The following is a 15,870-nucleotide window of genomic DNA, read 5'->3' as shown; positions in this document are numbered from 1 at the left end:
ATGGTGACAAAATCCTTTTGGGTGTCATTTTATTTGGAGTTTAAAGAATTTTTAGCACCAGAACTTGCTGCTTGTAAATGTTGGTACCTATTTTGCAGTGAACCTTTCATTGAAGGTGCTACAGGTCATTGTGTCAAAGATAGGAAGTGTATGTAGATTAAAACCATATCCAAAAACGACATTCATTAATTCAAATTTAATTTAAAAAGATGAAGATGTTATTCTAAGTTCTGATGTTTGATTTTAATTTGGCTTCATTTAATTAGTGTTTGGGAGATACTATGGTGTAATTTGCTTCAACGCTTTATCTTTAAAATGGCTCTGTTGTCATTTGTTTTCCTGGACTGCAGTAGGAGGGTGTCATAGTTTGCACAGTTTTTCAAGTGTTGTCGAATTGTATTTCGCACTGAAATGAATGCCTGCTTTATTGTACAGGCTTCTCTGTGTTCTGATAGCATAGTCAATTTGACGGATGTACTGCAGCTCCTGAGTTACATTCTTCAGGGCTGAAATCCTTCATGCTGTTGGTGACCATTGTGTGTGTTGGTGGAATGCTGAAAATGTATAATGTGGCAGCTTATCTACCTACGTGGTTGAAATCTTTTCAAATTGAGTGGGGGAGGGGAACTGGTTAAAATTTTACCAAGACACAGGTCTCAAGGTTTCCCAGACAAGATAGTGCTTGAGGGGTGATTACTGTTTATTTCCAAAGCTATGAAGAGAAATTCATGATCTAATTTTCCTTGCATTGCACTTGTTTCTGTATAAACTTGTATATAATAAACTCAAGGCTGTATCACCTACAAATTATGGCATGGAAAGGCTTCTTTCAAAAAGCAGAGCTATGTGGAAAAAATTGGGCTAATACATCCCTGAATAAATTGAAGTCATGTTTACCATTTAAATTAAACAATTGGCATATGAAAATATAAAATTATGTAAATAATGAATGATATTCTAAGTACAATGAACACAAAATTCTTGTCTGTTGAAAGTGCAGCGTGGTATTTCCACATCAAATAATGATATATCTGCCATAATGCTTTGCAGTATTATATACCTCTTACTTTTATCATGGCTTCTCATATGGTGTGTAAAGTTGTGCTGAAATTTGGAAAAGATCTTAAACTTGTTTGCTTTTTATATTAAAGAATGAGAAATGCTTCCTCTTCTAAAGTTAAGTGTTGTGTGCCATTTAGTGTTTGTGCGATTTCTCACTTGGTACGTCATGGTGAGTGTGCAATATGCTGAATTGGCCAATGATTTTAAAAATTCGATTCAAGTGGCTATATGCATTCATAAATGTATCAGTTTTTCTTTTGCAAGTTCCACCCTGCGTTGACATAAATTTGTATTTTGACATGTTGTACGATGTAATTCAGTGACGAGATGCAAATCTTTCCAAAACATTTCATGAATATGATAAATAACTGAAAACATTAATTGTAAAACCTAGCTTTGCTGTGCAGGTGCAATGCTGAAAGTGATTCAGTGTTGGGAGTTGAATATTAGAAGAATTTTTGGTCATTAATATTGATAGTATCAATGCCCATTGCCAAACACTTAAGGTTTTGTGTGAATTATCTGCCTGATGGACTCAGGAGTTTAGTCAGCCTCTACTATTTTGTTTAATTAATTGTTTTAATGTTGTAGGAACATATAAATTCAACCTCTGCATGTTTTCTATGGTTACTGCAGAGAGGGGGGTGGGGGGAGAGAGAAAGAAGGGTTGGAATCATGCCTAGGAGCAATGTGCCTAATAGTAACAGTGTTGTTCCATTACAATCAACCCCATCTGAAGCCCGCATCGCCTTGTGGAACGACCGGCTCGCCAGTCTCGAACAACCCCCAGTGATGGAAATTTTACCAGATGAAAGCCTTCCTCCAGGAGCTTATTGCAACTGGACAACCTGGAAGTGCCTTAACAGACTTAGGACTGGTGTAGGTGGTTCAAAGGTGTCACTAAGCAAATGGGGATAGACAACCTGCCTGACAACTGTGAATGTGGAACTGAGCCACAGACTATGCAACATCTCCTGCAATGCCTATCGCTAGAGGAACCCTGCACTGTTGCAGATCTTGCTGAATTCAACAACAAGGCGTAAAAATGTGTCCAGTTCTGGCTGGGCCATGTATAGACTGTCTGTGGACATGATAAGAAGAAGTAACCTGTTTAGATGTAGAACAAACAAATAAATGTTAAGCAGATACCAGAGTGTGTCTACAGCCTGTATAAAAACCAAGTTCCACGCCTAGAGTCCAAGGTAAAAGGGCTCATCTCTGAACATGGTGGCAGCCATGGAGACATCAATGTAAAAAAAAAACACAGGTGTTATCAAAGGAACCACAGAGTGAAGAAACCTTTGAAGGCAGCACCTAAAAACAAAAATTCAGCAGACAAAGGAGGCACACTGGAAAAAGGCAATACTGGCTGTAGCTGGTGAGCAGTCCCTGCACTTACCCTGCCCATTTGACTGCCTCAATGGCCTGTAGAGAGGCCAGCAGTGCGAGTTATGGAAACTCCATTTTCTCCAGTATCGAGCAGCATTAGGTCTTCAAGAAAAGGAGCAAAAGCTTCATGTTAGTTCCTTTCTTTATGCAGTAGATCTAGTAACAGATGACATTCTCCTAAGGCAGGGTGTGCAAGAGCCCACTGTCGACTTTTGAGTACATTCTTAAAGTCTTGGATACCTTTTTAATCCGTCACGGAACCCTATTATTGAGCAAGCAATTCAGTGAGTGATGTGGCTCCAGCTCCAGGCGATGGTCCGGCACGACTTCAAGGCTTTACGTAACTCTGTATATTGGCCCATGGGTAGCGGCACCACCCATCAGAGAGCCCACAAAACCAAGCAAAAGGCCAGTAAACTCCATGTCAGCCGCCATTTTGAGATGCTTGTGATGTGGTGTGAAAACCCAGTATAGATGCCAAGACTGCTCAGCAGGGGGCGCAGAACACTTCCGGTGTGATAAAATTGGACATTTCAAGTGTCTCTGCAAATCCAGTAATTTTAATCCAAAACAAAGACTGGAAAGTATTTATGAAACTTTCCTTGGAAAGTCAAGGGCAGAATCTTCTGTTCGGCATGTGGCGGCGGGCCCCACATTCTGACATGTAAAATGACGTGCGGTGACATCGGCTGTACATCCCAACGTCACTGTGTCATTTCATCTTCCGTTTGGCGGGCACACACCGGAGTTGGCTGCGCGTCTGCCGAACTATCAAAGGCCTGTTAAGACCATTAATCAAACAATTGAGACAAATGAGAAAGCTGCCCATCCAACTTTAAGGTTGGCGGGCAGGGGAAGCGCCCAAGCAGCTTTCACATTTTTCACATAACAAATAACCCAGAGAATCTTAACATTATAATTTGGTAGTAGTTTGAAAAAGTGTCTCTATTTTAAATTTGTATCTTTATTTGAATCAAAAATCCACCTATTTGAATATTTCAAAACTAAACAGAAAGCTCTTTGCTGTACTGAATTGTTAATACGTGCAAAGAAGATTAGATGAAAGGGACAGAACCTTTGTGCAAAAGTATTTTCAAGCGTTTCCTTTGCTAAACATACATCCATTGATGTACATTACATCAAAAAGGGTGATATTGCAGCATAATTTTGTAATCTACACATGTCACTGCATCTAAATGATGTGCATTTATTCTGATTTTGAGGGCAGACTATTTAAATTAGGAGTTCTGATATATCTTGCTAATAAATGTAAAGTACTTGGGGGGAAGGGGCAGAGAAAGCGAAAAAGCAATTATATAGCCTTTCATATCTTCAGGAGCTAATGCAAAGTGCTCCAGAATCAGTAGTTTACTTCTGAAATGTAGTCATTGTTGTTTTGTAAGCAAACACTTCAACCAAATTGCACATGGCAAGGTCCCATGAACAGCATATGAGACAAATAACTAAATTCTGAGTTTTGAAGAGAATAGATCTTTATTAAGTATGCCTCATCTGTAGTGTTCCTCTCCACAGATTCTGCCAGACCTGCTGAGTTTTTCCAGGTATTTTTTTTGTTTTGTATTTCCAGCATCCGCAGTTTTTTGCTTTTATTTATTAAGTATGCGCTCATCTAGAGACCACCGTGCATGCATAATAAATCATGTTCCTGTTTTTGACTTATATGCCCAACATATTTGTTTCATTTGCTTAATGTATGATTTGTAAATTGTCATGCACTTCATCAATTGTAGGTTGATAGATTTTTGCATGACATTGAAGATTAAAAAGCTTTTGTTTTGGGACAAAACAGTATAGTAACCGTTGTAGGAACCTGGATGCAGTCCAGCAGAGGGAGCACTTGGGTAAAATACAGAAAGGCGGTATCACCCAATTAAATCACACAGCGAAAGTCACTACTTTTTAAAAAAAAGAGGAAGAATGGGAAGAATGTGAAAGGATAAAAGTATGGGCAGTGATTCCTGGGAAAATGATTGTAATTTGTGCAATTGAATATATTTCCATTCTCTAGGTTTGTGATTAATGTCTTCTGGCTTCACCAGATAGTTTAATTTGATGGGAACTACTGCTCACTGTATATCTTGTATTCCTATTCCTGGCTTGACATTGCATTTAAATTCAGGCATTTGTGGTTGGTCGTTGGGTTTGGCAAGTGCATTTTTAAGTCAGAAGCTTCTGTTTCTTACTGTGTTTTGAACTTCTCAGCATGGTATAATTTTTCTGCTATTCATAACCACAATACCAAGGAAAACATTCTTCTCAAACAGTTTTTTTTTAACCTTTAGCAGTCTTGAAAACTTCTAAATACAATATGTAGAATTTTCTGGGCAGATGATTGAATATTTACACTCAAACTCTAATGCCAGAAGGGCATAATTGCTGACTACCATTGTGGCATTTTCAATTCCTATTTGGGTGGTACAGTTGGCACTTCAATAGGTTCCCAGCATCTTTGAATGTTGCAGTCTTCAACTAGAAGGTTCTTTGTAAAGAACTGCATAATAAACTTCAAAATAAAGTACTGCCATTAATAAATGATAACTGAGACTGCTTTGTTGGATTATACCATTTTACTAACAATGGAGGGTGCCTGAAAGGGTTTCCCTCTGGACCCACGTTAAAACCACGATCCGCTGCCAGCTTCTGTTCACCTGTCTCCTGATTGCCACCCCCACACCCTGCAAATATCTTGGACTCAACCAAAAACCTTGATAAGTTCTCTCCTATCCTCAACTGGCACCTGTAAATTGGTAGGCTAATTTGCTGTGGTCCTGCTGTATCCTCATTAGGTGCAAACTGCATGCATTACATCAGGCAGGGTGTGATCTAATTTGCATTTGTTCAATATTCAAGTGAAGATTAAAGTCCTTTTTAGATAGCAATTCATTCATTTGTGCTCTGCCTGAAGACAGGCTCTTGGTTCATTATCTGCTGATGCTTCTTCCTGAGCCATTATCTTCACAGTTTTGTCAGTAGTGGTTTACCGCTGCCTTCCACTCTCTCTGTGGCAGAGCACAGAGGCAGGTCCTAAATCTATCTCAACCGGAACTGTAATCGAAACTGTGCTGTTGGCATTATTTTGAAGGTTAGACATCTAGCCAACTGAGCTAACTGGTCCACTTGAATAACAATAAAGATGAATAATTTGAGTATTTGAAATATTTGGAGGCTAGTGTTATCCATCTCCCGAATTTAGTGTAGAAGAACTGGCAACAATAATTCAGAGCCAAGGCTGGAAAGGACTTGTTCAGATGGAAGCCATGATCATTGACTCCCTCTGATGAAGAGTCACTCAGACTCGAAACGTTAACTGTGTTCCTCTCCGCAGATACTGTCAGACCTGCTGAGTTTTTCCAGCTATTTTTGTTTTTGTTTCAGATTTCCAACATCCGCAGTATTTTGCTTTTATCAATGACTGCTGTCAAAGTGCATTGGCATAAAGGTGACGTGAGGAAAACTTATTTTTTGCACAATGAGTAATTTGGATTTGGAATGCTATGTCTAATGGGTTGATGAAAACATATTCAACAGAAGCTTTCAAAAGAGAATTGGATAAATACTTGAAGGAGAAAAAAATTGCAATGATTATGGGAAAGAGTTGATTGGGGATGGTATGAACTGGGTTTCTCTTTGAAGGAGCTGGGGTAGACTTAAGGGACCATTGTATAGATGGAAGATTAAATCATGGCCACCTACCCATACCACAATAATTCTGTGTTATGAATAGTGTCTTTACAAATCCTGTCTTTGCTCTGTCTTTTCTTTGATATACTCTCATCTTTGTATGATGACCTAGTGCAATTAGCTGGGATGATTGGAACACTCTCTAAATTGGAATAACTTTAAATCAACAATCTTGACCTACCTGGGGAGACAGAGTAATGACTGGTAATGTCATTTGATTAATTATTCAGAGGACTAGGCTAATGCCCTGGGTTCAAATCCCACCATGGCAGCTGGTGGAATTTAAATTCATTTAACTTATGCTATTAAAGATATGGAATTGAAAGCTAGTCTCAGTAATGGTGTCAGGAAGCTATCATCTGATTCACTAATGTCCTTTAAGGAAGGAAATCTGCTGCTGCTATCTGGTCTGGCCTACATGTGACTCCAGATCCACTGCAATGTGGTTAACTGCCCTCTTGAAATGCCCTAGCAAGCCACTTAGTTGTACCAAGCCACTACTGAAAAGTTAAAAAAAGAATAAAACTGGACAGGCCACCTGGCATTGTCTTCGGCACCAGAAGCAACAACGGCACACCCAACTGTCTGCAAAGTCTTCCTCAATGACAACGGGGGTCTTGTGCCAAAATTGGGAGAGCTGTCCCACAGACTAGTCAAGCAACAGCCTGACGTTGTCATACTTAAAGAACCTCACAGCCAATGTTCCAACATCACCATCTCCTTGGGTATGTCAAGACAGACACAGCAGAGGTGGCAGCAGGGTGGTATAAAATTGGGAGGGAGTTGCCCTGGGAGCCCTCAACATTTTCTCTGGACCACATGAAGACACATGGCATCAGGAGAAACCTCCTGCTGATTACCACCTATTGCTCAGCTGATGAATCCATATTCTTCCATGTTGAACACTACTTGGAGAAAGCCTACGAGTGCGCAGAATGTACTCTGGGTGAGGGGCTTAAATTTCCATCATGAAGAGTGGCTCAGTAGCACCACTACTGACTGAGCTGGCCAAGTTCTGAGTGATATATCTCCACGCTGGGCCAGTGGCAGGTGGTGAGAGCACCAACAAGAGGGAAAAACCTATTAGACTTTGTTCTAACCAATCTACCAGTCGCAGATGCTACCTGTCCCGCCTTCACATTGAGCATATCATATTATGTGGCACTACCATTGTACTTAATAGGATAGATTCAAAACAGATCTAGCATCTCAAAGTTGGGCATCCATGAGGTGCTGTGGGCCGTTGGCAGCAGCAAAATTGGATTTAATCACACTCTGTGCCATAGCATATCCTTCATTCTAACATTACCATCAAGCTGGGGGAATTGACCTTGGTTCAACGAAGAGTGCAGGCGTGTATGCCAGGAGCAGCATCAGACATCCTAAACGTGAAGTGTCAACCTGGTGAAGCTACAACATAGGGCTACTTGCAAGCCAAACCGTGGAAGCAGCATCTGATCGACAGAGCTAAGCTGTTCCACAAGCAATGGATCAGATCAAAGCTCTGCAGTCCTGTCACATCAAGCTATGAATGTTGCTGAACAATTAAACAACTGACAGCAGGGGGAGGCTTCACAAATACCCCCCTCCTCAGTGATGTTAGAGTCCAGCACATTAGCGCAAAAGACGAGGCTAAAGCATTTGCAGCCATTTTCAGCCATAAGTGCCAAGTTTGTGATCCACCTCTGCCTCCTCTTAAAGCCCCCAGCATCACAGATGCTAGTCTTCAGACATTTGATTCACTCCATGTGGTATCAAGAAACAGCTGAAGGCACTGAATACTGCAAAAGCAATGGGCCCTGACAGTATCCTGGCAATAGTACTGAAGACTTCTGCTTCAGAACCAGCTGCCCCCTAGGCAAGCCGTCCCAGTACAGCCATAACGCTAGCATCTACCTGACAATATGGAAAATTGCTCAGATATATCCTATCCACAAAAAGCAGGACAAATCCAATCCGGCCAATTACCACTCCATCAGCTTCTTCTCAATCATCAGTAAAATGATGGAAGGTGTCTTCAACAATGCTATCAAGTAGCACTTACACATCAATAACCTAATCATTGATAATCAGTTTGGCCACTCAGCTTATGACCCATTCCCCATAATACTACTCAACCTGCCAACTAGCCTTTTCATTTTTTTATTCTTTCATGGGATGTGAGCATCGCTGGCAAGGCTAGCATTTGTTGCCTATCCCTATTTGTCCATGAGATGTTTGGTGGTGAATTGCTTCCTTGAACCGCTGCAATCCCTTTGGTCTAGGTACACGTACAGCGCTGTTAAGAAGCAAGCTACAGAATTTTAACCCTGTGATGGTGAAGGAATGGTGAAAAAGTTCCAAGTTAGGATGGTGTGTGACTTGGTGGGGCACCTGCAGGTGATGGTGTTCCCAAGCATCTGCTACCAATATAGTAGAGATCATGGGTTTGGAAGGTGATGTCAAAGGTGGCTTGGAAAGTGCTACAGTGCACCCTACAGATGTTGCACACTGCTGCCACTGTGCATTGGTGGTGGAGGGAGTGAATGTTTAAGATGGTGGATAGGGTGCTGATCAAGTGGGCTGCTTTGTCCTGGATGGTATCAAGCTTCTTGAATGTTGGAGCTGCACTCATCTGGGTAAGTAGGGATAATATTCCTTCACCCTCCTGACTTGTGCCTTTTAGATGATGGACAGGTTTTGGGAGTCAGAAGATGAGTTACTCACCATAGAATTCCTAGTCTCTGACCTGCTCTTGTAGTCACAGTATTTATGTGGCTGGTCCAGTACAGTTTCTGGTCAATGGTAACCCCCAAGATGTTGATGGTGGGGGATTCAGTGATATAATGCTGTGAAATTTCAAGGGGAAATGGTTTGACACTCCCTTGGAGATGGCCATTATCTAGCACTTGTGTGGTGTGAATGTCACTTGGCAATTATCAGCCCAAGTCTGGATGTTGTCCAGGTTATGCTGCATGTGAACATGGATTGCTTCAGTATCTGAGGAGTTGTGAATGGCACTGAACACTGAAATCATCAGTGAACATCCCCATTTCTGACATGATGGAAGGCAGGCAGGGCCGGGGAGAGAAATCATGGGCCCTGGTGCTTCTCCTGTTTCCAGTCCCCTTATATCCTCCTCCCATATCCTTCAGACACCCAGAATTGGGAACCATAGTCAGTGAGGTTGAACTGTTTTATTTAGGTTTAGCAAAACTTCTTGGCTTTTGTACTCTATGCCTCTATTTATAAGTTTTTTTTTCTTATTCATTTTAGGGATGTGAGCTTCGCTGGCTAGGCCAACATTTATTGCCATTCCTAATTGTCCTTGAGAAGGTGGTGGTGAGCTGCCTTCTTGAACCACTGCAGTCCATGTGACCATGTGGTGCAGGTACACCCAAAGTGCTAATAGAGAGTTCCACAATTTTGATCCAGCGGCAGTGAGGAACGGCAATACCTTTCCAATTGAGGATGGCGAGTGGCTTGGAGGGAAACTTTCAGGCGATGGTATTCCTATCTGTCTGCTGCCCTTGTCCTCCTAGATGGCAGTGGTCGTGGGTTTGGAAGGTACTGTCTAAGGAGCCTTGGTGAATTTCTGCAGTGTATCTTGTAGATGGTACACACTGCTGCCACTGTAGATGGAGTGAATGTTTGTGGAAGGGGTGCCAATCAAGCGGGCTGCTTTGTCCTGGATGGTGACAAGCTTCTTGAGTGTTGTTGGAGCTGCACTGATCCAGACGAGAGGAGAGTATTCCATCACACTCATGACACTCCTTGTAGATTGTGGACAGGCTTTGGGGAGTCAGGAGATGAGTTACTTGTCGCAGGATTCCTAGCCTCTGGACCTGCTCTTGTAGCTACAGTATTTATATGACTAGTCCAGTTCAATGGTAACCCCCAGAATGTTGATAGTGGGTGTTTCAGCGATGGGTGATTCAGTGATGGTAATGCTATTGAATGTCAAGGGACGATGGTTAGATTCTCTCTTGTTGGAGATGGTCATTACGTGGCATTTGTGTGCGCGAATGTTACTTGGCACTCGTCAGCCTAAGCCTGGATATTGTCCAAGTCTTGCTGCATTTGGATATGGACTGCTTCAGTATCAGAGGAGTTCCGAATGGTGCTGAATGTTACACAATCATCAGCGAACATCCCCACTTCTGACCTTATGATGGAAAAAAAGTCATTGATGAAGAGCTGAAGATGCTTGGGCCTAGGACACTATGCTGAGGAACTCCTGCAGTGATGTCCTGGAGCCGAGATGACTGACCTCCAATAACCACAAACATCTTCCTTTGTGCTTGGTATGACTCCTACCAGCAGAGAGTTTTCCCTCTGATTCCCATTGACTCCAGTTTTGCTGGGTCTCTTGATGCCACAGTCAGTCAAATGTGGCCTTCATGTCAAGGCCAGTCACTCTTGCCTCACCTCTGGAGTTCAGCTGTTTTGTCCTATTTGAACCAAGGCAGTAACGAGGTCAGGAGCTGAGAGGCCCTGGCGGAACCCAAACTGAGCGTCAGTAAGCAGATTATTGCTCAGCAAGTGCCGCTTGATAGCACTGTTGATGACCCCTTCCACCACTTTACTGATGATCGAGAGTAGACTGATGGGGTGGTAATTGCCCGGGTTGGATTTGTTCTGCTTTTTGCGTACAGGACATACCTGGGCAATTTTCCAAGGTAAGATGCCAGTGTTGTAGATGTCCTGGAACAGCTCAGTTAGGGGCGAGGCAAGTTCTGGAGCACAAGTCTTCAGTACTATTGCTGGAATATTGTCAGGGACCATCGAAAGCTCAGGTTTAGGTATGATACACTTTACAACCATGGCTTTGTCAGTTAATTACACACAATTCTGTCATTCATATCATGCAGCAAGTTCCGCTTCTTTGATCCTGGCCCTATGCAATATCCAGAAAGCAACATCCAAAAGATTTGAACCTCATAAGTGCCTCAAATAGCAATCATATCCAAATAAGAATATCTTGAACTAACGCTTAGGTATTCTGTTGGCGCAGGACTCCTGGTTTCATTTCCAAGTTTAAAAATGGCAAAATCTTCCAATAAATTAGCACCAACCAATTCACCCGCAATAATGTGCTATTTCTAGCCACACAAGTGAGCTTTGTTAACAGAAAAATTACACTTTGCATTGAGTGATAAATATTTTCTAATTTTAAATTGAAACTAACCACACTTACAAATGCCCAGCATGGAGAGAGCATATAATGGGAGAGCAAAGTACTGCAGCTGCTGGTAATCTGAAAAATGAACAGAAAATGCTGGAAATACTGAGCAGGCCAGTGAGCATCTGTGAAATGGGAAACAGTCAAAACTTCAGATTCATGATCTGCACTCCCTTCTGGTGAAGGCTCACTGACCTCTGTTTCCCTCTGCCCATATGCTGCCTGATGTACTGAGCATTTCCAACACTTCCCATTTCTAACGGAGCAAAAATAATCCCTTTTGCCAGCGCTTCAAAAAGCAATCAGACTTCTTGTGAGCCTCTAATTCCCCTGCAGCAAGAAACCCACCAGCAGCTGCCCAACATCTTGCTGGGCGTTTGTAAGTGTGGTTAGTTTCAATTTAAAATTAGAAAATATTTATCACCCAATGCAAAGTGTAATTTTTCTGTTAACAAAGCTCACTTGTGTGGCTAGAAATAGCACATTATTGCGGGTGAATTGGTTGGTGCTAATTTACTGGAAGGTTTTGCCATTTTTAAACTTGGAAATGAAACCAGGAGTCCAGCACCAACAGAATACCTAAGTGTTAGTTCAAGATATTTGGCACAATATTAAACATAAATTTAAAAAAAAGTTAAGGTATGAAGAAAACATAAACAATTTGATGAGCAAAAAAAAATCAATGTCAAAGCAATAAATTGATCATTTTAAATAAGAGTAATTTACAAATGGTCATTAGAAAGTGTCAATCATGCAGAGCTAACTAATAAAACCTCTTTTGCCTTTTCACTTAAGAAGCAGAGCTGGAGAGAGAGAGACTAGGCCCCCAAATCCAAGTAACCAGGGAAGAGGGAGGGGACCAGGGCCGAGCTAAGGAGTTGGGTTTAACTAACACCAACCTTGTGTTCGCCTCTGGCGGCACACATTCTGAGCTGGCCTTGGTGGAATTCATACGAAAGTGGGGGTCAGAAGCAGATTGCCTTTCAGCCTGGGTCTTCCTCATCTGTGGGTAGGCTTTTGGGGAGGGAGTGTGTGTGTGTTGCTGTACCAAGCAACGTGTGTGTGTGTGTGTCTGTGTGTGTGTCTGTGTCTGTGTCTGGCTCACTCCCAGCCTAAGGTGTCTCTCTCACCCCTCACACTTAACTCTTTGTGGCTTTAGTGAAAAAGGCCAAACTTCTCAAGTTTCTCTTCCTAACTCTGCCTTATTGTCCTTCAGTGATGAACTTACAATGATCCTTTTCTATTACTATTCTATTTGAGGGTACTCAAAACTAAACAGTAATCCCAAATACAGCCTAATTATGATCCTGTAAAATTCCAATATTATCTCCTTTTTTTGTATTCTTTACTTCTAGATACACCAAGGATTCATTTACCTATTTTAAGGCCCTGTGTACTTTTGCTCAATCTTTATAAGAACCATTCCTCTGCTCCACTTAATGTCTTAAATTTTTGAGGTCTGTATTTCCTTTCTCTATTGTCTATCACTTCACATTTTTCTACGTTGAACTGCATCTTCCCAATCTCTGACACTTTCTGTAGCCTACTAGTCTATGTCCTGCTACAGTCTTTCCCAGCAGCACTCACTCACTCATGGGCTTGGATGGTTTGGAGATTAATATCTTTGAAGAAGAGTTCGGGATGACTATGAAGGTGGCAAGACACATTTACTCTTGGTCCTGTCCAACATTGCAGCCACCCCGGGCTTTACTCCTTCTGGCTGCCCATCTTAACTCCTGTTGTCCTTTCGTGAGCTGGAACCTGTGTGGGAGGAGAGTGTGTGGCTAAATCACCCAGAATGTACCTTGGCTGTCGAAACAAATGGCTGCACAGGCTCAAGCTCTTGCTCCAGGACAATCGAATCTCGAGCACGAGAACTTTGTATTGGAGTGGGGTGCCTGCCACGCAGTTGTTTGCAAGCACATTGAGGTGTGAAGCAGCCAGTTGAACTGGAGAGTGTGGTGTTGCCCGAGCCTGGGCCCCCCAAAGACACGGGCCCCAGTGATTAGCCCTGTGTGCATCCCTGTTTCCGTGGCCCAGAAGGGAGTTCATTGATGAAGCCACTAAAGATGGTTGGCTTGGACACTCACTGAAGAACCCCTGCAGTGATGTCCCAGGACTGGGATGATTGACCTCCAAAAACTATAGTCGTCGTCTTTTATGCTAGGTATGACTCAGTGGAGGGTTTATGCCCGATTCCCATTGACTTCAGTTATGCTAGGACTCCTTGTTGCCACATTCATTCAAATGCTGCCTTGATGTCAAGGGCATTCACTTTCACCTCACCTCTTGAGTTCAGCTTTTTAGTCCATGTTTGGGCCAAGGCTGTAATGAGGCCTGGGTGGAACCCAAACTGAAGATCAATAAACAGGTTATTGATGACCAAGTGTCGCTTAACTCTGGCACCTAATTGACAATATAGAAAATTGCACAGGAACGTCCTGTCTACAAAAAGCAGGGCAAATCCAATCCATCCAATTGACTACCTGGGGTGGTAATTGGATGGATTGGATTTGCCCTGCTTTTTGTAGACAGGACGTTCCTGTGCAATTTTCTATATTGTCAATTAGGTGCCAGTGTTGTAGCTGTACTAGAACAGCTTGTTAGGGGTGTGGCTAATTCTGGAGCACAAGTTGTCAGTACTACAGATGAGCTGTTCCCAGGGCCATTAGTCTTTGCCCTATCCAGTTCCTTCAGTTTCTTGCTATCATGTGGGGTGAATCCTTACCCTTGCTTGAGCAGCAACACCCTTACACCAGCTCTTATTTTGGTGAGTTTTTTTAAAACTGTTAGGGAAGGAGATGGGGACTCTGAGGTAGTGCAAAACAGAGAAGAGAAACGAAGAGACCAGAGGGAAATGCAAAGAAAATGCAGCAAAATGGAGCTTGAAAAGAGACAGGATGGCAATGATACAGATTTGGGAAGTAAGAAGGGAGGAAGAGTTTTTCTGGTATCCTCTCTAGTTCTGTCCTGAACCCTATTACATCCTTCAACTCTGTGATCACCACGTCTGCCAGTCTTTTCCACTTTTCCCCCTGTGTCCCATTGCCTTGTCTTCCTACCTTTTGGGGCTGGAAGTAGTGCTCACATAAATGTTATTTAGGTGGCAATCATATCGCAGCTTCCAGCGACTGCACATGCACAGTTAAACTGTCAAATCAGGAAGTTGCTCTCCAAGATGTCCTGCTCTTCCAAAAGCTGTGTGATTGTGGTATCTCGCCTTGAGACTCTCCATTCTCTGCACTGAGCAGCATAAAGTTGCTATACTTGCCTGATCTATATGAACTAAACTTGCCAGGAAATGTTAGGTTACCCATTCTGATGTAAGAACCCTTTTAACTGTGTGATAGGTTTAAATTTCTACCGAACAACCTCTCTAGCATTGAAAATTAAGTTTTACAAGTGAAAAGTGGAGTCTCATCCCTTAAGATTTTAATTATTGTTGAAAATTTGAATAAGTTTAATTTTTTAAGTACTTTTCCTTTCTGTCTTTTATGTCCCTGTTAATCCAATTTTTCTTTCACTTTATTTTTCCATTCTGTACCTAATTTGACATTGAATTTAATATTCTAACTGCAGCTTCCTAGTTTAACTCTGTGCTACTCATTAATCATCCTTTAGTCTGGTTAAGGAGATACAGGGTTGCTTTCCCTCTGCTTTTTGGATAGCTAGCTGTCAGGAACTCCGATTGCAAAGTGTAAGCCTAATGATGTTAGGACATCAGTGGTGTTTGTTTGCATTTGATCTCACAAATAATATTAGGCTGGATTTTATCATGTATCTTGTTTTGATAACTGAAGTTAAATCCATACAAAAAAGCATGATCTTTGTCCCCAAAGATTGATTCCGCAGGAGATATTTTACCTATATATTTGCAGTGAATTTCTAAAGCAATGTTCATTGTGATGAAAAAAAATTCTGTGGTGGGGGTAGGAAGAATAGAATTTTCAGATAGTCACAACCCTTCCCGGCCTGTTATTTTCAAAATGCAGTAACTTGACAGAGTTCCTGTGTTCCCACTTTGTGTAGCCTGACCCAGTTTCCTTTGGAGAATGTGGCTTGAGAACAGACACAATGGGCCCTTAGTTGCATTTCCCTTTATCCAACCCTTTATAACTGCAGAAGCTGATGAAACCATTAAACCAGAAATCCGCTATTGTGCTATGCCAAAAATGAATGTGCCTTGAATCTGTATATGTACTTTGAATATGTGTATGTGTGTAATAAACTCTCATCAAATATGGATACTGTGATACAATCCATACTGTGTGTATTTTCTATTAGGACTTAGCAGTATCCTACTGATGCCGACATTTTTGACCTGCTTATCAGTTTTTTTGTGATGCTGAGGCCATTTTCTGTAACCAGCTATTTAATAGCATGACTCGATCAGGGGCTGTCAAAACTTGCCAGTGAAGTCAGAGAAATGACATCAATTTTTAATTGCATGCAATATTAAACTTCTAATTTTTCTATCATAATAGAAACAGAAACACATTTATTTAATATTGAGTACATTTTTACTTTAAAGAATCAAAATATACCATGCACAGATA

The 15,870-nt window shown here is 41.7% G+C and overlaps 1 protein-coding gene across 4 annotated transcripts in view; it reads left to right on the top strand.

Moving 5' to 3' along the window:
* macf1a (microtubule actin crosslinking factor 1a) overlaps window positions 1–15,870 on the top strand; it is a 651,250-nt gene that overhangs the window by 299,767 nt on the left and 335,613 nt on the right. The window lies entirely within an intron of this gene.

This window comes from Carcharodon carcharias, chromosome 19, assembly GCF_017639515.1.
Source record: "Carcharodon carcharias isolate sCarCar2 chromosome 19, sCarCar2.pri, whole genome shotgun sequence".
Classification (NCBI taxonomy): Eukaryota; Metazoa; Chordata; class Chondrichthyes; order Lamniformes; family Lamnidae; genus Carcharodon; species Carcharodon carcharias.
This window is presented reverse-complemented; position numbering and strand designations above follow the sequence as displayed.